The sequence below is a fragment of the Suricata suricatta genome, chromosome 9 (genome assembly GCF_006229205.1).
Source record: "Suricata suricatta isolate VVHF042 chromosome 9, meerkat_22Aug2017_6uvM2_HiC, whole genome shotgun sequence".
NCBI classification, from domain to species: Eukaryota; Metazoa; Chordata; class Mammalia; order Carnivora; family Herpestidae; genus Suricata; species Suricata suricatta.
The window spans coordinates 63980277-64004209 of record NC_043708.1 but is presented as its reverse complement, the minus strand read 5'-3'; positions in this window follow the sequence as shown (position 1 = coordinate 64004209).

Genomic DNA, 23933 nt, shown 5'->3' with positions numbered 1-23933 from the left:
TTATCACAACCTAAATTTTTTTCTTTTCTCTTTGTTTTTCTTTATATGGTATCTATAGAGATGATGAATGCTAGCTAAATCTATTGTGATAATCATTTCATGACATATGAATATCAAACCATCATGTTGTAAACCTTAAACTTATATGGCAATGTATGTCAACTATGTGTTCATAAAACTCAGGGGGAAAATGGAACATTTACCTACAATATGACTTATTCATTCTACTATGACGTGTTTATGCAAGAAATGAAAACATATGTCAATATAAACTTTTGTACACTAATATTCAGAACAGAACACAGCTCATCTTCAAAAAAAAAAAATCACTCAAATGTCCACAATCAAATGGAAACAAATTGTGGAATAACTATATGATAGAATACGACTCAGGAATAAAAAGAAATAAACTATTAGGGTACACACAACATGCGTGAATCATAAAATAATTATAATGAATGATACACGTGAGATAACAAATAAGTACATACTCTATAATTATCTTGACATAAAATGTCATTAAATGTTACCTAATTTACAGTGATGTAAAGCAGATCACCAATTGCCTAGAAAGACAGTAGAGCAGAGATTGTATCAATTACAAAAGGGCACAAGGAAACTCTTAGGGATGATTATTTATTATTTATTTTTTAATTATTTTGACATGATAATGGCTTCACAGGTGTGACAGGTATGTTAAAACTCATCAAATTGTATGTTTTAAATATGTGTAGTTGATTCTACATTGATGTCTTCATGAAACCACAAACTAAGTAGAAAAGTATTCATTTCTACACACATTTAAATTCATATTCATCTTCTACAGTTTTTGCCAATCTTCTAGGTACAAAATGGTACCTCACTTTCAAAATTTCTTTGACAAAACTTTCAGATAAGTATTTTTCATATATTTTATTGACATCATTTTTTAAATTTATCATCTCTCATATAGATTAACTATTCTTTGGTCACTGACAAGCATTTAAAAATTGTCTCCTTGAGAGAACTTAAAAATCTTGTTATGTGAAGATTAATAATTTATTTCATTTTTAATGAATTTGTTAAGGTCTCATATTCTATAATTTTGTTAATTTTCTGACTCCATAAAGGTGTTTACTGTCGGGTATGTATGCGTGTGTGTGTGTGTGTGTGTGTGTGTGTGTGTGTGTGTGTGTGCATGCATGTATGTGTATGTGTGTGCCATATCCTCAAAAGGCCACATTTAACATGATTACACAATGGACTCTCAGACTTTTAGAAGACTCATGCAGAGAAAAATAATTTTGTCTTGCACAACAATCAAGAATGTCTATGGGGATGTGGTATAAGAAGTACACATATTAAGTTTAATTTCAATGAGTCACTACCTATAAGAGTTATAACCAAGTTTGTGTTTAATAATTGTCATGAGTTTAAAGAAAAAATCTCTCCCTCTCCCTGTCAAATTTTTTGCCAGACCCATTCAAGAATTACTAATTGGGGCAACAGAATCTTAATACAGTACTATGTTTTCTGGGTAACAATGCAAATAAATAAATATGCAATTTTAAGAGAAGCCAAAGGGACAAGCACATATACTTGATAAACAGTTGAAAGTTAGCTACTGCATACTTTTCTTTAAAAGAATAGTGTTAAATTTAACACTCACTTCTAAGCAAAATGTCAGAAAAGACAAAAGTGAAGGAAAAAGAGTTTTGAGAAATTTGCTTAGACATTTTCACCATTATTGTTAGGAGTTGTAGATAATCTCTCAAGTGTGAATCACATTTCTCCTTACACAGAGGCCAACAATTAACATGTCTTTCTAATGGCATACCCCTTATCCACATGAATTTTGTTAAAGAACCTATTTTAAAGAAGAATATCTACCTATTCTTACACAAATATCATTGTCATAAAAGTACACTTCAGCAACTTTTTGAGCGACTAGTTTTTCTAGTAAGTTACATCTATTATAATTATTATTATTAATGAGAAAAATGGCTATTCTTTATTGAATATCTACTGTCTACTAGACGTTACACTAGGTACTCAAATTTTCCCAAGTCGTCTCAGTAGCTAATATTGTCTACATTTTAACATGAAGAAAAATGAGGATTTTCTTGTGCAGAGCATAGCATTTCTGTCATCACTGCAAGAGTCTGTGTTGTGTGAATGGAAGTCTCGGTCTTTGGATCCCCCCTCTCAAGAATAATTACTTGGGGATCATGCTCAAATAGACAGCCAGAAAGAAAGTAGCAAGCATCAAGCAGTTTATGAAAGTGAAAGTAAACTCTCAAGGTGGGAGATCTGGCAGCTTCCCTGAAGTGGAACCAGTTCCTATGTTGTTATGGGATTCGATATTATTTGGTCTCTCTGGGCTGGGAGGAGAATTGTGAGGTGCAGTGGGGTGGTCTCTAATGGAGGCTACTTGCAATTCTTTAGGGAACTCCTCCCACAGATTGGGACCATACAAGGTTTTTGACCCTACAAGGTTTGGACCAGAATTTTCAGGGCAGCCTTTCTCCAAGGGAGGGGAGCCATAACCACCAGGCAAACGTATTATAATGAGTCTAGTGGTTATCCTGGAGCTGAGGTGGAAGAGGAGAGGCATGCTCTACCCCTGTGGCTCTTGATCTGTTGGCCCCAGTGTCTTAGAGGCCACAAGCTCAAGATGTGGTGCCCCTGGGGTTTTAAAGTATAGCTTAATTTACCACCTGTCTGTCTCTAGCTCATGTCTCTATCATTCTCCTTCAATGACTTGGGACTCTGCCTCAGGTGTTCCTTCCGCTGCTCATGTCTAGCTTCTACCTAACATTTTCAATGGTTGGGGTTTAGAGTACCACTTGGGGTGCCACATTTCTGTTAAATAGCTGGTCTCTTAATCTCAATGCATTACTGCATTTTATTTCCTGGTGAAGGGGGAGAAAGGTGACGGAAGGTTGCCTTTGCAAATAAGAAAGTGCGTGCCATTAGGCCACCAAAACAAACACACCTTGTTAAAAGGTGCACTTGACAGTTTCTTACCAACAGAAAATGTTAATATCCTTTAGACTTTTTGATTATATTTATGCCAATATATGTCTTATAAAGTTTCCAAAATTAACTAGCCCTAAATTGGTTATCAGTTGATACTTATTAAAAGAACCATAGTCTCTGCTCTCTTCTGGCAGAGTATGATGTAAGGATGGATATTTTCATTGTTGACTCATAACAGAAATTAATGCCAAGCCACCAGGTAGAAAGGACATCAAAGCAATAAAACTATGTAACAGTAGAAGTGCATGAAGAATAAAACTGACTTTGGTGGTTTGTGTGTTAGTGAGGAAGTCCCTCTTCCTCACAATGGAGAAGCAGAGGCCTAGCAGTCATCATGATGAGTTCCTTACTCCTAACTTGCCCAGTCCTCACAATAAACACTTATTACTACTCTCTGAGATACTCTTTGGCTTTGTGGTTTCTTTTAAATGGTATTTACCACTTTCAAACAAGCTTATAACTTTTTTGCTTCTATACTTCTGACTGCAATACAAATATAAGTCAGGGCAAAATATATCAGTTGTTCATCATCAAGAGATGGTGTGGGTTGTCATTTGTATAGAGCTGGTTTAGACTTATGATAATAACTTTTTGAAAGTGTATCCTTTAGCAATATTTTTATTGCAAGTAACTAAAAAACCCACCTTAAAACAAATTCGAAGGTTGCCAGGTGATTTTCATCCCTTCTAAGTGCTTTCTCTGATTATTAAATGTTTCACTAAGATCTGGATTCCTTTCTTCCTTCCTTCTTTCCTTCCTTTTTCCCCTTGAAATGCCCATCAGACTGCTTCCAAAAGAAAACACCCTCTTGTCTTCAGAGGGATTTTTCTACAAGATAAATCAGTTCTGGCCACCACAGTTACCAAAGAGTGTGATTAGCAAATGGTGTGAAACTTAAGTGACCTGATATATTAACAACTTTATTTGTACCAAGATTAGAATAAAAAGAAGTTAAGAAAGAAAAAAATTAAGAAAAAATATAAAGAAAAAACCAAAAATAATATTTTTAACCTATAGAAAAAAAAATACTCAAGAGAAGTGGCAGAACTGTCTTTTCCTTGGGAGCTAATCATTCACAGGGATTTAAAACCATGCCTCTGGCATGATTCCAAAACCAAGGGCAGCCTCACACCATTTTTTTCTATAGAATATTTTCTGAACTGAGACCCCTCCAAAATCTGTAATAACTAGTTCATTTTCTGTTTGTACAGTATAGCTCTCTGGCCTTAGTCCTCTGCAGAAATGAAGAATCTACCTTTTAAAGACAGGCTCCTTTATTCTACAGCTATTTGAGACTATTTATTCCAGCTTCTTGGGGCTTTAAAAATCTGACTACCGAAAGGAAAGCCATAAGACTCCCAACAATTTCACTTTATGGCAGACTTAATAGAAAAGCTGTGGAGATGCTTCGCTCTACCTACCACATTCTTAAAGAGGTATGTGAAAGAAACACTGGGTGAGAAACAGGCAAAGAGAAAACCTGAAGCCACCTATCACTTGTGCCACTCGCCGTCAAAGCTGTGGGTGCTGACAGCATTATTGTTTAATCTCTCTGAAGAATATGTGGGAGCAGAAAGCACAACATCTCCAAGTTGTTACTTTGTCACAACTTTACAGAATACATAAGCACTTCAGTAAATACACAGATTTTTTTGCAAACTGTAAATCATCTGTGAGCCACCACTGTTCGACTAATTACAGCAAGAAGCTGTGCTCATTAGCTGTTCTCATCTGGCTCACTGCACGACCTAAATAGTCCGTAAATGAGCCGGCAATTATTGCTGTATTACCACTACCAGCTCCGCTCACATCAAAATATCTCCACCAAATGTTACGCCTGTTGGTATTATCAGGTTAGAAATTTCATAAACATATTGAAGCAGTTAATTGGGAGATTATTTAAAAAAATGTGAAAATAGAATCATCAGTGAAAGAGTTTTCATCAAACCCCAGATAGGCGGTTCCACCTATAGACAAGAACCTCAGAATGCAAGCATCTTGGAGGAGACCATCGCCTGCTTCTAAACACTGGAAAACTAGGAGAGCAATGGAAATTTACTTGCATTAAATGTTAGTAAAGTGAACCAGGCATATTCTTATGCCACCTAAAAATGGTCTCTTGACTTGGTCAAAATATAACCAAAGCATATGTTCATGAGCCTACTGCCAAAAGAACTTTAGCCAAACAGAAAAGCAAACTGTAATACCAGTAAAACTTCATTATTTTCAGCTCCATCATATGGCATACATAGAAAGACTACAATTTTTGTTAGTTTGGCTTTTTAAACAAAATGTTTAAATACATGGTAATAGCAAAAAAAATGCTCTAAGATAATGACTTTAATGAATACTTTTCTGACACCTTCAAACATTTTAGAAGAATCTATTTACAATGTCAGATGGTTAAACAATTATTTTTTTATTCATTAAAATGTTCTCTTTGAGCCTCATTCTAGTAATTGTGGATATTTGAAATTAATACACCTTAAAAACATGTCATAATTCATATTTTTACTCATTCAAATTCATGCCACCTCAATTGACCCAATTTAATAAGATTATATTTTTATTATTTTCATTACAAAAATGGGAATCCTCAATCCTAGGGATACTTTATTTTTTCTTGTTCTTGATGTTTACTGCATCATATTTATCACTGATAAAAGTAGATCGGAATGCCTCCCAAATGCTCTAAAATGGGTCAAAACGATGCTATCGTTTAAAACTTCTAAGACCAGTCTAATATCTGTAGATTGGCTTTCTCTCAATGTTTTGTTTCTAATTCCAAATTTTTTCCCAGCCATATTAACAAATATGGCCATCAAAGCTTCTACAATGAGATCACAGATACTCTAATAAAATGACAGCAATAAGAGTCCTCAAATTTGAATATAAGCTCTTCCCCATTGTTAATTTCTCAGGAGAGTAAGAAATTGAACACTCTTATGTACCCCACTTTTAAAGTATTCACAAATTAAGTCTGATAAAATTGAAGCATAAATAAAAATTAACTTTCCATTGGAAGTTAAATTATAAGTATCTCAAATTTAATTAAGGTCAGGCTTCTTCTTATTCTGCTTAGTTTCAGCTAGAGAGATACTCTATTAGAAGCATTGGTGGAATTGGGGTTCTTTCAACAGGCTGTGTAGTTTCTATCCTCTGATAGATGAGATATTGTCCCTTTAGAGCCTGTGGATCTGAATCTGTTTCAAAATCTCTGATGAGCTACACTTTTCAAGATTCCAAACGGTTACTAAGACATACAAGACTAGATCAGCACTGGCCCTAACTTGAATGAAATTTGGAATATGAAATAAGCCCCATCCCCTAAGCAGTTCTTCCAGGCAAAATAATGTTCACAGACCAAGCCATGGCCAAAAGCCATGGCAGAGACTCAGTGGTATCTTGAGGGAAGGCAGATCAATTTAAAAAATCCTGGTTTCCACTTAGCTATGATGCCAGTCCTAGTTTACTGTCCCACACATTTAAAAATTCAATGTAATGGGAGAACTCTCCCACAAAGAAGTTATTTTGGTATTTTATATTTATCATATCCATGGAGGGGTTGAAGGTGACACTTCAGCATGTTTTCCCCTCTAATAGAAAGTTGCATGAGATAACCCTGCCTTTATGTAAAGTTTAGTAATTTGTGATAATGACAGTCTTAAATCAGGTTGAATCTGAGATGCCTTTCTTTCTGAATCATCACATTCAGTTTCTTTATTTCCCTTTTTCTTCATTTCTAGTGTAACAGTGATGAATTAAAGGCAAGCTCTACCTTGTAATATCAATGTTTTGTGTACAGACATTTCCATTCCGTGCTACACTGGCTTCTTGTACTACTTCTTGTTATGAAACTGTTTAAGTCAATAGTTCTTAACAAGGAATAATTTTGCCCCCTGGGGATATTTAACAATGCCAGGATATTTTTATTTTCAGAATTCAGGGAGGGGCAGAGGTGCAAGGGGAAGAGGGAGAAGTTTGCAAATGGTATCTAGGGCATAGAGGCCAAAGATTTTTCTAAACCATGTCCATGTTCAGGACAGCCTCCTATAACAAAGAATTATTCAGCTCAAAATGTCAATAGTGACACGATTGAGAAACTTTACATTATGTTATGAAATCTGTTTCAAAGAGAAGTTTTGCCCCTCATCCTCACACCAGTTTCATCTGGAGAAACTCCTTTGATGATTCTTCAACTGCTGGTGTCATTAAGTTTTTAAAAACGTGGACCCCTAATATTCTAGTGCCGACCAGTCCCCATCTCACAGATTCTCATGATATTGTCTTTTCTTAGGTTTTGAATATTTCCAGATTTGAATAGCTTTTTTTTTTTCTTCTTTATCTGCAGTAGTTGGATATGCCTCTTATGTCTGATCTTACAATTCCCTTCAGGACACTCAGTTGCATTTCCAACAGTTTAAAATTATTAGCTGGAATTGAGAGCCAACTTTCTTTCCTTTTATCTTTTTCTTGGCTTTGTAACCTAAATATATTTTTATTCTACCATATTACTCAAAATTTTGTATTGAGGGTTCTTCCCTAATGAAAAAAATAAAATCAGTAAATTCTAAGTCTGTCAAAATGATCCACTGGCCACACCATCTACCCTTACTTTGTATTCTCCAGTAAAGCGCACATTTTTCTGGCTTTCTCTTCTCAATTCTGTCCAGACTTGTGCAACATTTTGTATAACTGGCCCATTATTTTAGGGGCAGCAGTACCTCAGTTTCTCTTAGTACAGATTCTGTGATATCAAGTGAATTTCTTATACTGTGTTAGAGATTGGCTCCCTTTGGTAGACTCTATTCCTGTCTGTTCTTTAAAATCTTACGAGTTACTAACCAGTTCTAATTTAGTAACAACTTGTAAATACTAAAATATATATCCTCTCTAGATCAGTATCTCATTTGCTTTTTCATCTCTATCTAGCTGAAGATCTCAATCTTTTTCTTAGATAAATGGCTCTCCTAGCTTATTATACTTCTGCAATTCCTACTCTGCCAGCAAGAACTAAAGCACACATTGGAAACCACTGTAGTTTCTCCTTTGTGATCCCTAGGGATCATGTTCCAGGCCAAGCCTTTTCATTGCCTTCAGATTCATAATAATTTCAATAAGCAGTTTCTTTGCTTCATCCCAAGAAGGCAGCTTATTACTGTTTCTAAAAAGACTCCAAACTTCTTGCAGTTTATATTTTTATTAAATTCTAGCATATGTTTAGAGGCCAATCCTCAGTTTTAATCTCTGAATTCTAACACTATGATCAGACCTTGTATCTTTAGCCATTCAAAACCCACCTGAGACATTGTAATAATAGATAGGTCCTAAATCTCCAGACAAGCTACATAAATTTAAAGTTATCCCTTCCAGTTTCCTAACTTTACTCCAAATGCATCACTTAAAACAATGGGATTCAGGACAGTTTCTTTATGCTGCCTATGAGTCCTGGCACATAGAAGTCAAAGCTAGAAGACCAGACGCTAGTGTACTCCAAAACAAGAACTTAGCTGCAGTTGAAAGTCCTAGTCCCAGATTTTGCAGAAAAACACAGTAAAACAGCCAAGGACTCTCCCGTTTCCAAATGTGTAAAAGGTATGTTTATAAACTCTCTTTTTCTTAAAACCACATTTTGCTTCAGTTATACTTGCTTACCACAACTTCTTTGGCTGATCAGCCATATTAAAAACTCCATTATTAAAGTATCAGACAATCCTAAAGCCTCCTGACCAAGGTCCTGTCACAAGTTTTAAACTCAGGGCACTGTTTTGTCTTGAAATGCCAATATTTCTCAGTCTCTCAGTGTTTTCACCCAATCAACCAAATCCTAGTATTTCACTAAATTGATGTTACCTCCCGGAATCACAGGCTTTCCTTTACAACACAGAGATTAAAACAGGAATGGATGGCCTAAGAAAAGGGGAGGAGAAAGAGACTGGGCTCACATGACCAGTTCAGCTACTGAACACACCAATTAGAATCCATTATTTTCTCACTGGTAAGGTATCAGTGAAGGGACAGAGAGAAGCTTGTATTATTATGCTAGCCTTTATGCATGAAGAAAACATCATGAATACAGAATAAGTTTTCCCATAAGCATTAAAATATTGTCAAGAATGCATTTGCATAATAACACTATAGTTATATTATGAGACCTGGTCATTTTAACAAAAAAGGAAAAAGGTATGTTTATTTTGTAATGTCTCCACTATTAAAAGTCTTTACAAGCCTAAAGTTATTTTTTTAATGTTTTATTTATTTATTTATTTATTTTGAGAGAGAGAGAGAGAGAGAGAGCGAGCGCAAGTGGGAGAGGAGCAGAGAGAGAGAGAGAGAGACAGAGAATTCCAAGCAGCCTCCACACTGTCAGGGCAGAGTCAGACACAGGGCTTAAATTTATCAACTCCAAAATCATGACTTGAGCCAAAATCAAGAGGTGGATGCCTAACTGACTAAATCACCCAGGTACCCCTTATGTGAGTTATTATTGTTTCAAGACTAACAACCTTGAAACAACTTTCATGCTTGACTCTATAATTATATTGAGCACAAGTTCTTCTTTCTCTAATGGTTAACTAATTAATTCAAGTAATCTGTATTGACATTGTTGATCACTTGCTGCATACAAGGTACTATGCCAGGTGTCATAAGCAAAGAGCACTAAACAATACCCTTCTCTGAAGTACCTATTGTCCTACAGCATAGTAAAATGGCTCTTCTCTTATTTTCTTAAGATCCCAGTTAAATTTTTTCACTTTTGTAGATTTTAGAAAATGAGTATTTGGTGCACATTTTTGCCTCAAGGAGCAGATGAAATCAGCAGGAAATCCTAACTTCCCCAAATAAATGTTTCATCCATACTGCCCTGATTTGAACCTTTACAGCTTTCCTCATATTCTTTAGAAATCAATACTTTAAAAGCTGAGCAATGAAATTCAGTGTACTTGTTTATAACAGCAGAATACTCAATATCCATGGTTTCACATAACATTCTCTATAACTTCCAGCCACTTTCTTGATTTCAGTTTCCAAAGCCTGCAATACCAAGAATGCTGCCAAGGTGACCTTGTGGTTACCAAGGCCATCTTCCAATTCCTTCCTTTCTTGCTCTACTTTGCTGCAAAACTATAATTAACATCTATTAATAAAATTGCTATGTGAAATTAATTTTCCTTAAAAATAACTCATCTGAGTTTGAATGAAGTCTATGGAACAAGTGATGAGAATCAGAGAGAAATAAGCAGTCATCTAAGAAGAAAGGATGGTGAATTCCTGCTATCTGTCTCAATGTTTGGGGGAAATGTCAGTCTTACTTGCTTTATGCAGCACTTTATTGAATGTTCTGATAAGAGAGTATTTAATAAATAAGACACACACCTCCAAAAGCTGTTAATTAACTCTTCTGGGCCTTTAGAGTATGAGTCAGCAAGTCAACATGGTTTCTACAAAGTATGATACTCTTAAGAAGTAGGAAGAATTATGACGCTTCCAACAGTAACAAATTTAGAGTCACTTCTAACAACTGAACTGAAATACTACCCTAAAATGTTGTATCAATTTATCTTTCCTTTTGAATTTAAATACTTAAATCTGACTGCTTCCACTGATTTCTACATATTCATATGTAGCAAAAACCTTTTATCCACACCTCCAGAGTGGAAAGAGTAGACTATTTTTCAAGTGCAGTCTTAGAGAAAGCTAATGTTAGTAATGAGCTTTACAGAAGAACCCATTTTTCTAATAATACCACTACAGTGTAATTAGGCCTAATATGCTCCTCACACACATACAGAAACACATACTGGGTGAAGTCCCAGGATTTTCCCCCTCCTTTTTCCTGACTGAAGAAAAATGGGTTTAAATATGGAGAAATTCTTGAGAGACATATAACATAATAGTTATATGGAACTTCTGAAGTCAACTTGTCAGTGTGTATATTACAGTTCTGCAGCAAGATTAGATGACAGGTTGTGTTTTGTAGATAACACATTACCCCATAGCCTTCTCCTCAGCCTACTGAGTCAGAGGGTTTCATTGTCCATTGTAGCAGAAACAAAAAGTAAAATGTCAAATTTTGAGTTTCTAATTCTTATAAAATTCATTGGCAATCCTTTATATTTCTAATGGTCAGAATTTTTGAAGAATTTTGAGAATTAGTTTTTTTTGAGAATCAAAAGTCTAAGCCCTTAAAGGAAAATGATTTAAAAGTTTTGCCAGAAACAGTCCATGGAAAGCCCTAGACTCTCCTATAAGACAGAGAAAATTAGAGAAACCATGCTGGTCAGGAAATAGAAAAATGGAGTGAGTGTTATCTAGGAGGATGTGAGAGGGTTTAGGAGATCAGGGCTGTTTGAGGGTCTACACCACAGGCACCATGCAGAAAGTAATAGATTCAATTCTTCCTAGCCTCTGCCTGAAGGAAGGCTTCTATCGTCCCTGCAGAGATGTAAGTTTAAACAGACCAATACTATTTGTTTTTCACAAAATAGTGCATTAGAGTAGTCAGACTTGTTACATGGCAGGTTAGAGTTCCCAAAGACCAAGGTAGAAGCTGCCAATCCTCTAAAGGGCTAGGCCTGGAGCTAGCATAGCATCTACTGACATAGTTATTGATCAAGTAGTATGGCCCAGCTCAAATTCAAGGGGGGGCGGAAAATAGATACTACCTCTTTATAAGAGTATCCTTCCATGTTTTGGCTATTGTTGACAATAAAATATTATGGAGAAAAAAAAAAACTCAGCATGAACCAATTGAAAAAAAAAAAAAAAGAGGAGTATCAAAAATTTCAGCCACCTTTACTCCACCACACCTTCCTAAGGAGGTAATGAGTAAACTGGGAGGTGAATATTAAGAAGGGAGACTTTAAAATTTTTGAAGGCATATGTTCCTGAAAAATAGAATAGTATATGCAAAAGCCTTTGGATTGGAAGGTATCATTTTCAAGGAATTGGGAAGAAGTCCAGCATGACTAGCACATAAAAATGTAAGGGAGAGAGTTATTAAGCAAAATAGATAAAATAGGATAATTAGTATTTGTTTTTTTAAAGTATTACTTGTACATAGTTTAAACACCCAAATTGTAATTTTCCCCAACATTCTGAACTGATTCCTTTAACTCTTTTAATAGTTTATCTTCATTTCAAAATATTTATATTAAAATCCTTAAAATATCTATGAAAAATGAAGACTTAATTAAATCATACACTTCTGTATATCCCCCATCGTCCCCAAATAATTACATAACAATGATTTTGTTAAATTAGTGTTTAGTGTTTTCATTATTATGTAAAACTATTTAGAATTGATTTACATGTTATAATATTTTTATATTTACTTTCTTTACAGCTTCTTGTTTTTACTTAAGTTATAAATTGCCTTATTGTTTCCTTTGCCTACTTCTCAAAGTATTGGTTCTAATTTAGTTCCAAATTTTAGATCTAAATGTTTTCTCATTAGAATAGCATACATTAGGTAATATATCTTTCTTCCTTTTGTTATTTGTTTTAGTTTCTTTGAGATATCCTTACTGAAGCTCTCTGTCCACTCCATTCAGAATGGTTGTGACTTGGATATGCTTAATAGCAGTCACCACGGAACTTCCCTTTTGCATTTATTTGAAACTTCTCTTTACCACAGTATCTGACTGAATTATTTGTTTTTTCCTTTCTTATTTCATTGTTATATTTTCATATTCTTAATATGTTCTCTGAGAGAGTGTGTATAGAAGGTGAAAAAGTTTTATAACTCTCCCACTTAATTAACAATTTATATAGGATGAGAATTCAAGAATAGATTTATTTTCTCTCAGAATCTGGAAAGTATTACTTCTTATCCTTTGAGCCTTCAATATTGTTGTAGAAAGTGACATTGTCATTGGAGAAGGCCAATTTCTATTTCTCTCTGGAAGCTTTGCACATTTTTATATCCCTTGTATTTTCAAATGAATGATATAGTATGATGTGATCATTTTGCAAACATTCTGTTGGAATTTGGGTAGACTCTATCTTGAAAGTTCAATACACTGAGAAATTTTGGAAATTTTTCTTATATTGTTTCTCTGATAATTTCTTCTATAAATTCCTTCTGCATTATTTCTGGAATTTCTGTTATTCTGAAACCTAAGTCTTTTTTCTGGGAAATTGTCTTATATTATTTTGCTTGTATTTAAATAATTTCATCCTGGGGTGCCTGGGTGGCTCAGCTGGTTGAGTGTCCAACTTTGGCTCAGGTCATGATCCCACTTTTAATGGCTCAGAGCCTGAAGCCTGCTTCGGATTCTGTGTCTTGCTCTCTGTCTCTCCACTGCTTGCTCACACACACTCTCTCTCTCTCTCTCTCTCTCTCTCTCTTTCTCTCTCTCTCTTTCTCTCTCTCTCAAATATAAATAAACATTTAAAAAATAATAATAAATAAATTCATTTTGTATATTTTATTTCAGGAATTTCTATTAATTGGACTTCATTCTCAAATATTTGACTTTTTCTCTCCTATTTCCCATCACTTTGTCTTTGTGTTTTACTGACTGGGTTATTTCTACAATTTCATTTTCACTCCTTCAATTAAATTGTTTAATTTTTGCTATCTGTGGTAGGAAAAATAATGCCTCCACCCCAAAAATATCCACATTCTAATCCTTAACCCTCTGAATATGTTATGTTATATGGTAAAGAATTAAATTTGCAGTTGGAATTAGGCTTGTTAATTAGCTGACTTAAAGATAGGGAGATTATCCTAGATTATCTGGGTGAGTCCATTATAATTACAAAGAGGCTTTAAATGTGGAGAAAGGAGGCAGGGGAGATAAAGTCATATTAATTTAATGTGATGGAGACTCAACCAGTCATTTCTGGACTTGAAAATGGAAGGGTGCCACAAACCAAGTAATACAGTCAGCATCTAGAAGATGAAAAAGTCAAGAAAACAAATTCTCCCCTAGGGGCTCCAGAAAGGAATTTTGCTCCGGTGACATGTTGAGTTTAGCCCAGTAAGATCCATACTTTCAGAATTTCAGAACTATAGGACAACAAATTTGTGTTGTTTCTCTACTAAGTTAATGGCAATTTGTTGCAGTAGCAATAGAAAACCATTACACTATCAAATTTCCAATTTTAATACATTTGCTTTATCCTTGAACATTATCTTTTTATAGCATCCTATTCTTATTTAATGAAAAGTTTTCTCTTTGAAGATATTAAATATGAAGTGTGATGTTATCTTCTAGTATATGTATGATTTCTATTTCCTCTGATATCCTTTGTTTCATTTCTTTTTCCTTCTTGTCTTTGTCTTTTATATTACAGCCTTCCCTCAGTGTGCTTGTGTGGCTCAGTCAGTTAAGCGTCTGACTCTTGATTTTGGCTCAGGTCACGATCCCTTGGTAGGTAGACTCAAACCCTGCATCAAGCTCTGCATCAGGGTCTGTTCTGGCAGTGTGGAACCTATTTGGGATTCTCTACCTCCCTCCTTTCCTCTCTCTCTCTGCCTCTCCCCTGCTCTCTTGCTCCTCTCTCTCAAAATAAATAGACTATAAATATATGTATATATGTATATATGTATGTATGTGTATGTATGTGTGTGTGTGTGTGTGTATAGCCTTCCCTTAAAAGTATATGACTGTGGGGGCACCTGGGTGGCTCAGTTGGTTAAGCATCTGACTTTGGCTCAGGTCATGATATTGTGGTTCAAACCCACATCAGACTCTGTGCTGACAGCTCAGAGCCTGGAGCCTGCTCAGATTCTGTGTGTGTGTCTCTCTCCGCCTCTCCCCTGCTTGCTCTCTGCTCTGTCTCTCAAAATAAAATAAAGACATTAAAAAAACTTTTTTAAAGTACATGACTGTGAATTTATATTGAAGAATAAGGCACTAAAATGATGACTGGAAACTCTTCTGCCTGGACACGCTTATTGACCAGTGGGCATTATCATAGGCGAACATACAGGAATCCGATTCTTTCATCGGAAAACTCACAAATGCAAATATCTGTAGTGGTTGTTTTATTTTTTACCTTTGGTCAATTCCCCGGAGAGATTGGATTCATCTTCTGTTTGGAGTATGTCATGCCCGGGGCAAATATTCCAGCAGTTAAGTGGAGAAAGAGGATTATGAATCTTTTTGTTCAAGATGTAAACTGTTTGGTAGAAAATCAGTAACACTTCTGTTGCTTTAAAACTCTGCCCAAGTTTTAAACCTTCTGAGAAACAGGAATCCAAATATCATCTTCCTCACTCATGTGGTAGAAGAATGTGACTTAGACATGAGGGGCAAACGAGCTTGCCCAAATTCCTTGTCATTGCCTATACTTACTTGCTGGGCATACCTCAGGGAACTTTCGGGCTTATAGAGCAGGCTTACTGAGGCAGGCCATGACCACTGCCTCACAGAGAAGAAAAAAGGCTAATGAATTAGATCCTCCAAGTCGTGAAACACTGATCTATAGTTCTAACTCAACAATCAGATAATTTTCTCCTCCTCCATGGGTAAAAGTGAGACATGGATAGAGCAAGATGCCAAGAATGTTACTCTAGGGAAGTCCTTCCACATGTAACCCAAAAAGTAGGATTATACATCCCCTAATACAGATTTTCACTTAATCTAGTTCATGCTTCAGCTGAACCTTATATCCATAGTCTTTTTGGCTCAACCTCTCACAAAAAGTGTCTTCTCCTGGGATGAGGGAATCTGAGGACCTAAGTGTTCATTACATAGATTTTAAAGCAATCTTCCTATTTTCAGCCCTATCCAGCCCCAGGTTATTGAACATTTTATATACCTATAACCCTGAATTTGGAAGCTCAAAACTGGTAGGGGTTTTTTTTTTAACCCTCCTCCATTCCCTCTTGTAGGTAACTAGACTTATACTTTCTCAGTCTTCTAAATTATTTATGACCAATCCATCTGTGTCCCATCTTCCAAAATTTTATTAACATCTCTGTCTACTGTCAGATCATTTATCTTTCTTTGGTGTGTCCTTGAAGTTCCATGCCTTTTAGAAGTGTTTACTGACATGGTGGGAAATTTATTTTCCAGAAAATGGGTATCTTCAACCTAGCTAGAACTATAATTCCTTTTGTGCTGTTCTATACTTTCCAAATATTTTACAATGAATATTCTTTCATAATCATAAAAACAATAAATCCTATTTTTAAAGAATTCAGAAAATGGTAGTCTAGTGAAATTTTTATCTCCACTAATTCCAAATGATTTATTGTATTTATTCATAATTTTCCTTTTCTAAAAATAATTTTAGGCATCTCTCATCTATATTCATAGTCCCATTTCTCCATTTGCTAATTTAAAAAACTATATTTTATTAAAAGACAAATACTTTTTGAATAGGTATTAATAAATTATTATCACTTTATACATAAAACATTGTACAAATATACTACAAATTTAGAAAAGGTAATAATTGAGCAAATATATAGTGAAAATTAATGTACATTAAGTTCAAATCATTATTGGTGCTACTTATATGAGAAAATTGGTAACAATAAGCTTAGGTAATTTACCCAAGGTTTGTTATTCTAAAATTCATATACTTTCCATTATGCCATTTATCTCTGTATACAGACTACTGTCTTCTTTTTCTTCCACAGGTGGTTTTCTGGATATTCAACCAGAAATTAACTATAGAAAAGTGCTACAGCCATTTCATATCTTAGTTTTCTTTAATAATATGGGAAAACTAAAACACCTGGGTCCATCCTTTTTATCTTGGTTCTCATGATATGAGAATGGAGACATTATTAATAAAACGTTTTTTAAAAGTGCTCTAGAGTAACAATTGAGCATAATTTACCATAAAGAATTGTTCCAAGGCTAGGGTACACCATGGCTTGGACCCAATCCAACACAGAGAAACCAGCAGACCTACTTTGCTGGAAAAGAGCCCCATCCTGCATTTTACTGATGTGCCTTAGAATTCAGCAGCTTCACTATTCTCTCAGTCTCTGTTATTATTAATGCTTAATTTTAATGGATGAAGGGAGGATTTTGGTGTGGGTGGCTCACTTCTTCTTTTTGTTGTTGTTAAATGTAGCAACAAACAATCAAATCAAAGGAAGAAGAATACAAAGAAAATGGATCGTGAATAAACAAAAAGGTCAGGACTCTAGTATTTAGTGCAATTTCTGGGGAACTATTAACTACACCGTGATTGGCAGATTTAACAGTACCTTCTGCTCTCTTTTGCCAGCAACTATGCAATTATTCCAGGTGTTGTAGTGGAATGACTCTATCAAATTTTATAGGATTAATCAGCATGTAAATGTTGGCAGGCTTCAGACTTGGATATGGACCTCAGGTGCAGCACTTAGAACAGATGGAAAGAAACACCTCTTCATTTATTTTTAAAAGGGAATTATAATGTGGCCACAACTTTGCCCTGAGATAGAGTTCATTTTATGACACTTACCAAAAACAATCTTTTTTAAAGTGTACAAAACATCACATATCGAGAGGTAAAAATGATCATGCACATTTATTATGTGCATGAATATTACAATTTCAAATTTCCTGTTTGAAAGATGAAAAAATATTTTAAACAGTACTTCTGTTGCTTGTAACTCCATAATATGTCATAAATAATAAGTAGAAAACAATTATGGGCTTTATTATCCCCATCTGTCAAATTATTTAGCTGCATCAAAGAGAAGTTCAAGAGGGATATGGGACACTATGTAAAGCTCATTGTCTGATTACATAACAATTTGGCATAAACTCTTCTACTCATGGACTTCCAATGATTCCTAATTGCCTACAGCAATAGTTTTCAAATATTTGCTTTTGCCAAAAGCAATTTAGCTCTCTGTCAGTAACAGGGGCTCACTACAGCTGGACCACTCAGTGTACCTTAGAAATGAGGCATTGAGAAGACAATGAAGTTTTTAAGAAGCTTTCCTGGAAGTTTTGCTATCCCCTCCCATGTCCAACCTCAGTTAAAAAGCACTAGTCCTAAGTATAGAATTCAAATTTCTCGTTTGCTATTCAAGGTTCTTATATTCTATTTTGATCTATCTACTTAATCTTACCTCAATTCCCTCCTCTAACATGAATTCCAATTAGATAGACTTCCCAATTATTTAGTCCTGCCCCTAGTGTTTTTCTGTTTCCTTTCCAGACCTTTCCCAATTTTCAAGGGCTGTCTCAATCCCACCTTCTCCAAGACACTTTCTCTAGCTTCTTCCAAACAACTGTGCTCCCTTTGTGTGGTCCTTGCTTATATTCCTTGTTTGATCACCAATATGCACAGATCCAGGACTCATTTAAAATGGATGTTGTATGTTCTGTAAATGCTGGGTTTATTATCTGCTCTTATCAATAGATTTAGTAGCTCCACCATATTTATGTGAAATGCCTTTTCCAGTGGACTTCACTATCTTGAAAGTTGTTCCTGTACATGATAGTTTGTTCTAACTCTCCATTAAATTTCTAGATGAGATTCAGTGCTAAAAATGACTACCTTAGTCTAACTGAGGCCATTGTTCTTTTTAAACTAAAGATATTCATTGCATTTTATTAAAAGTTCATTAAATTTCATCAAATTTGTCAAATAATCCCAGGCTCTCATATACCCAATATTAATCATTAGGATAAATAATTCATTCAGCAAATCATTTCTAAAAACATTTATTTTGGATTATGTACTATATTATATGAAACACATGAGGGAATAAAAAAAGTTTTTATCTTAAAGGACAAACTATTTAGTAAGGTAAGAATTGAGCTTAGATATCCTTGAATTCCTTTTTTCTGTGGGAAGAAGGTATCCACCAAGTTTTTTTTTTTGAGAAAAGGACAAATAAATGCAATCTGACCTGAATTCGAGGCTATAGTTTTTGTTTTATTGTTATTGTGCTGCCAGTACAATAAGGGAAAGAATCTCTCATATAATACAATGTCACAAAGGTCTTCCCACATAAACTAAATTTTTTAACTGAACATATCTATGTGATGGGAACAAGAAACTCAAATACTCACTCCAGCAGATTACTGGAGAGTGAGCCCAAAAAGTAGAAACAAGGTAAGAGACATTAAAAGTGTATCAAATATGAATCCTTGTTTCCAATTTTAACTAAAAATCCAGATCTGATGTAGAAAAGAAACAATAGCAACAAAGAAGTAGATAGGATCCTAAGAAGTTGGAATGAGAAAGACACAATAATGTAGAAAGTGATGAACAGAGCATGAGCTAGGTCTTGGCAATGTAGCAGGAAGAAGATGATAAGATATGAGAGGAACTTTGGAGCAGGCCTTGCAGTTGCTAAGGCTATGAGGCACTAATAGAGAAAAAAGAATTGGGCCCATGTAAGTGGGAAGGCACTACTATCATGAACTAAAATAGGAAAAGTAAATTGTGGTTCTCTGCCTGCCTAGAGAGTGAATACATTGATACAAATCGGTTGTTGGATTATTTTAAACTATAATTTAGGTGATCTTAGGTCCATCAAAATATGTTGGAATTATGATCATCTCATTCTGGGACTAATAACAAATAGACTTAACTTATTATTATTTAAATGTTTCTTGGATTGTGTCTGGAAGCAATGGCTATCCCTTTATAGGAACAACTCACTAAGCCAGAACTCGGATTTTTGGCAGTCAATCATCATAAAGAAACCCAAAAAGGCTTTTGGACCACTACAAAAGATGTGAGGCACAAAAAGGACTAGAAACACAAAAGACTCACAATAGCCAACATAATATTGAAAAAAAACAAAGTCAGAGGACTGACATTATCCAACTTCAAGACTTACTATAAAGCTGTAGTAATCAAGACAGTGTGTGTTGGTAAAAGAATAGACAAATCAATGGACCAGAATAGAGAGCCCCAAACTAGACTCACATCAATAAAGTCAACTGATCTTTGACAAAGGAGCAAAAGCAATCCAATGGAAAAAAGACAATCTTTTTAACAAATGGTGCTGGAACAACTAGACATCTACATACAAAAAAAAAAAAAAAAGAACCTAGAAACAGCCCTTATTACATCCTTCACAAAAATTAACTCAAAATCATTGTGGACAGAAATATAAAACACAAAACTATAAAATTTCTCAAAGATAACATGAGAGAAAACCTACATGACCATATTGGGTATGGCAATAACTTTTTAGATACAATGCCAAAGGCACAATCCATGAAAGAATCAATAAGATAGACTTACTAAAATTAAAACCTTCTGCTCTATGAAAGACACTGTCAAGAAAAGAAAAGACAAGCCACCAACTTGGAGAAAATATTTACAAAAGGCACATGTTATTTGCCTTTTAACAAAAGGCTTGTTATCTAAAATAGCAGAACTCTTAAAATTCAAACAATAAACAAAAAAGTGAACTCAATTAAAACAATAGGCTAATGACCTTAACAAAGAAGATCTACAGATGACAAATAAGCATATTAGAGAGGCCAGGATCCAGAAAACTGACAACTTCAAATGTGGCAATGATGTAGAATAGGAGCTTTCATTCATTGCTGGTAAGAATGCAAAAACGGTACAGCCACCTTGGAAGAGAGTTTTGTGGTTTCATACAAAACTAAACAGCTGTTACCATATGATCCAGCAATCACTTCTTAGTGTTTACTTTTTTATTTCTACACACACACACACACACACAGACAAACTTATTTTTTTTCTACACACAAACCAGCAAAACAATGCTTATAGCAGCTTTATTCATTATTGCAAAACTTGGAAGCAACCAAAATGTCCTTCAGTAGGTGAATGTTTAAATAAATGGGGTGGTACATCCAACAATGGAATATTATTCTGCACTAAAAATAATGAGTTATCAAGTCATGAAAAGACATGGAAGAAACTTAAATGCTTGTATTAAGTGAAAGGAGTCAAACTGAAAAGGCTACATATTGTATGATTTCAACTATATGACACTCTGGAAAAATTAACACTATGGAGACAGTAAAAAAAATCAGTAATTGTGAGAGGTTAGAAGCAAAGAGGGATGAATAGGCAGAACACACATGATATGTAGGGCAGTGAAAATACACTGTATGATACTACTATGATGAATGTCATTATACATTTGTTCAAGCCCATAGAATGTACAAAACCAGGAGTGAACACTAATGTAAGCAATGCACTTTGGGTGATTATTATATGTCAATGTAGATTCATCAATTATAATAAATGTACCATTCTAGTGAGGTAGGTTGATAATGGGGAAGTCTATGCATATGTGGACACAGTTGGTATATAGGAAATCTCTAAGCACAATTTTGCTGTGAACCTAAAACTGCCCTAATAAAATAAAATCTGTTTTTTAAAAAAGCACTAGTGGCTTCTTCATATTACTCAGCATTAACTTCTTCTATAAGGTACCATGAGAGTTCATAGGAGTAATTATGGATAGATGTTAATACTCATAATGGAAGATAAGGTTAAATCATTAAAAAAAATTCAGTGGCTTAAGACAACAAAAATGTATTTCTCATTCATACCACATATCCACTATGTTTTGACGGGCTGACTCTGCTTCATATTATAGTGACTTAATTGAGGAGCATTTCATCTTAAACACAGGCTTCCTGAATCAACACAGTAGGAGAAAAGAGATGGTGACTTGTATACAAGCTTTTAAAACGACCATGCAGAAGTGTCCCATAGCATTTCTGTTCACATTTCTGTGATCAAGGCAAGTCTGACAACCACACTTAATTAAAAATATTAAGGAACTATAATCCTATCATGTGTCTGAAAAAAATAAGGATCAGTAAATATTCAAGCAGGTAACATTCAGATGGTGTGAGATGATGCTGTAGAAACATTATTAAACTGGGTGCACTATACACATGTAAAGGTTTAATATTATTTACTACAAAGTATCCTACCATCTACAACACTTGCAATAACTGGCATTTATACAATTACCTCCCTGTTATACATTTCTGCTTCATGGAATGATAATCACTCCCCAAGGAGGCTTTGCTGCTCACCCCAACTAGATGCTCAAGGAACTATTATAGTACCCTGTATTTAGTTTTATGTAGCATTGCCCATACTGCTTTGTAATTGGCACCCACAGGCAAGAACGGAGTCAAAGGCTTCTTTAGCCAATTGTCTCCTCAGTCAGATAACCCCTTAGAGGCTGTTCAGTAGCCTCTTGGCCCCCCAAAACTACACCCCAACCTTTGTAGCCCTTGAGCTGCACATTCTACTCTTAAAGACTGAAATAACTCTTGAGAAGCAAAATTTATGAGTTTTCCCTAACACTGGGACTGATAGAAAATAGGTGATGCCATACTTGCTTACACACTTTAGGTCTTAAAATTAGTCTTAGCTGCTATAATATAAAGAACAGAGAACAAAAACAAAAAAAAACAAAGCAGTGAGGGGATTCTAATTAAAGCAGCTAAACTTCCAATAGTTATCTTACTGTGCTGTATCAGTTGTAGGTATCTAGGTACCAGAATTTCAGTGCTCATGGGCGATGTATTTTTGAAGGGTATTTTTTTCAGGTTGGTGTTTTATTTCATTTTTTATTGAAGTACTGCTGACACACAATGTTGCATCAGTTTCAGGTATACAACATAGAGATTCAACAAGTCTATAACACGTTATGTTATGTTCTTGGTAAGTATAGTTACCATATGTCACATACGACACTATTACAATAGCATTTACTATATTCTCCATAACAGGCATCATTTTATCCTCGAGACTCTTTCTATTCCATAACTAGAAGCCTGTCTCCCACTCCCCTTTATCCATGTTGCCCGTCCCTCCAGTCTCCTCCCCTCAGGCAACCATCAGTTGTCTATATACATAGGTCTCTTGCTGCTTTTTGTTTGTTTGATTATTTGTTTTGCTTTTTAGATTCCACATTTAACTGAAATCACACAGTATTTATCTTTCTCTGCCTTATTTCACTTAACATAATACCCTCTAGGCCCAACAATGTTGTTGCAAATGATGTTTCATGCCTGAGTTATATTCCATTGTATGGACACCACATTTTCCTTACCCATTTGTCTATAAGTGGGCACTTAGGTTCCTCCCGTGTCTTGACTATTGTAAATAATTCTGCAATAAACATGGGCTGCATATATCTTTTCAAATTAGTGTTTTCATTTCCTTTGGGTAAATACCCGGCAGCAGAATTACTGGATTGTTACGGTTTTTCTATTTTTAATTTTTCGAGACTCTTTCATACTGTTTTCCCCAGTGACTACACCAATTTATATTCCCACCAACAGTGAATGATGTTTCCTTTCCTCTACATCTATACCAACGCTTGTTATTCCTTGCCTTTTGATTCTAGCCATTCTGACATGTGAGTGGTGATATCTCATCAATATTTTGATTCACATTTCCCTGATAATTAGTAATACTGAGCATCTTTTCATGTGTCTGTTGGCCATCTGTATGTGTTTTTTGGAAAAATGTCTATTGAGGTCCTCTGATCACTTTTAATCAAATTATTTGTTTTTTCAGTGTTGAGTTGTATAAGTTCTTTATATATTTTAGATATTAACCTCTTATCAGATATATCATTTGCAACTATCTTCCCTCATTTAAAAAGTTGTGTTTTTTTATTCATTTTGTTGATGGTTTCTATCACTGTGCAAAAGCTTTTCATTTTGGTGTAGTAATGAGGCTTACGTTTCAAATGTACCTATAAGCCAATTTAAAAATCCTTTAGAATAATTAGACTGTCATACACCCCCCATTTTAAAGTACTGGTTCTATACATATAAGAAGAGATATGGTTTTAAAATTAAACAAATCTTTCTTGCCTCATTTAAAAAATGATTTACATTGCTATGTTAGACTGACTTAGGAATGGCAGGAAATTCAGGCTGGTGAGGATATGGAGAGGCAGGCACCCTCCTGCACTGTTGGTGGGAATGGAAACTGGTACAGCTGCTCTGGAAAACAGTGTGGAGGTTCCTCAAAAA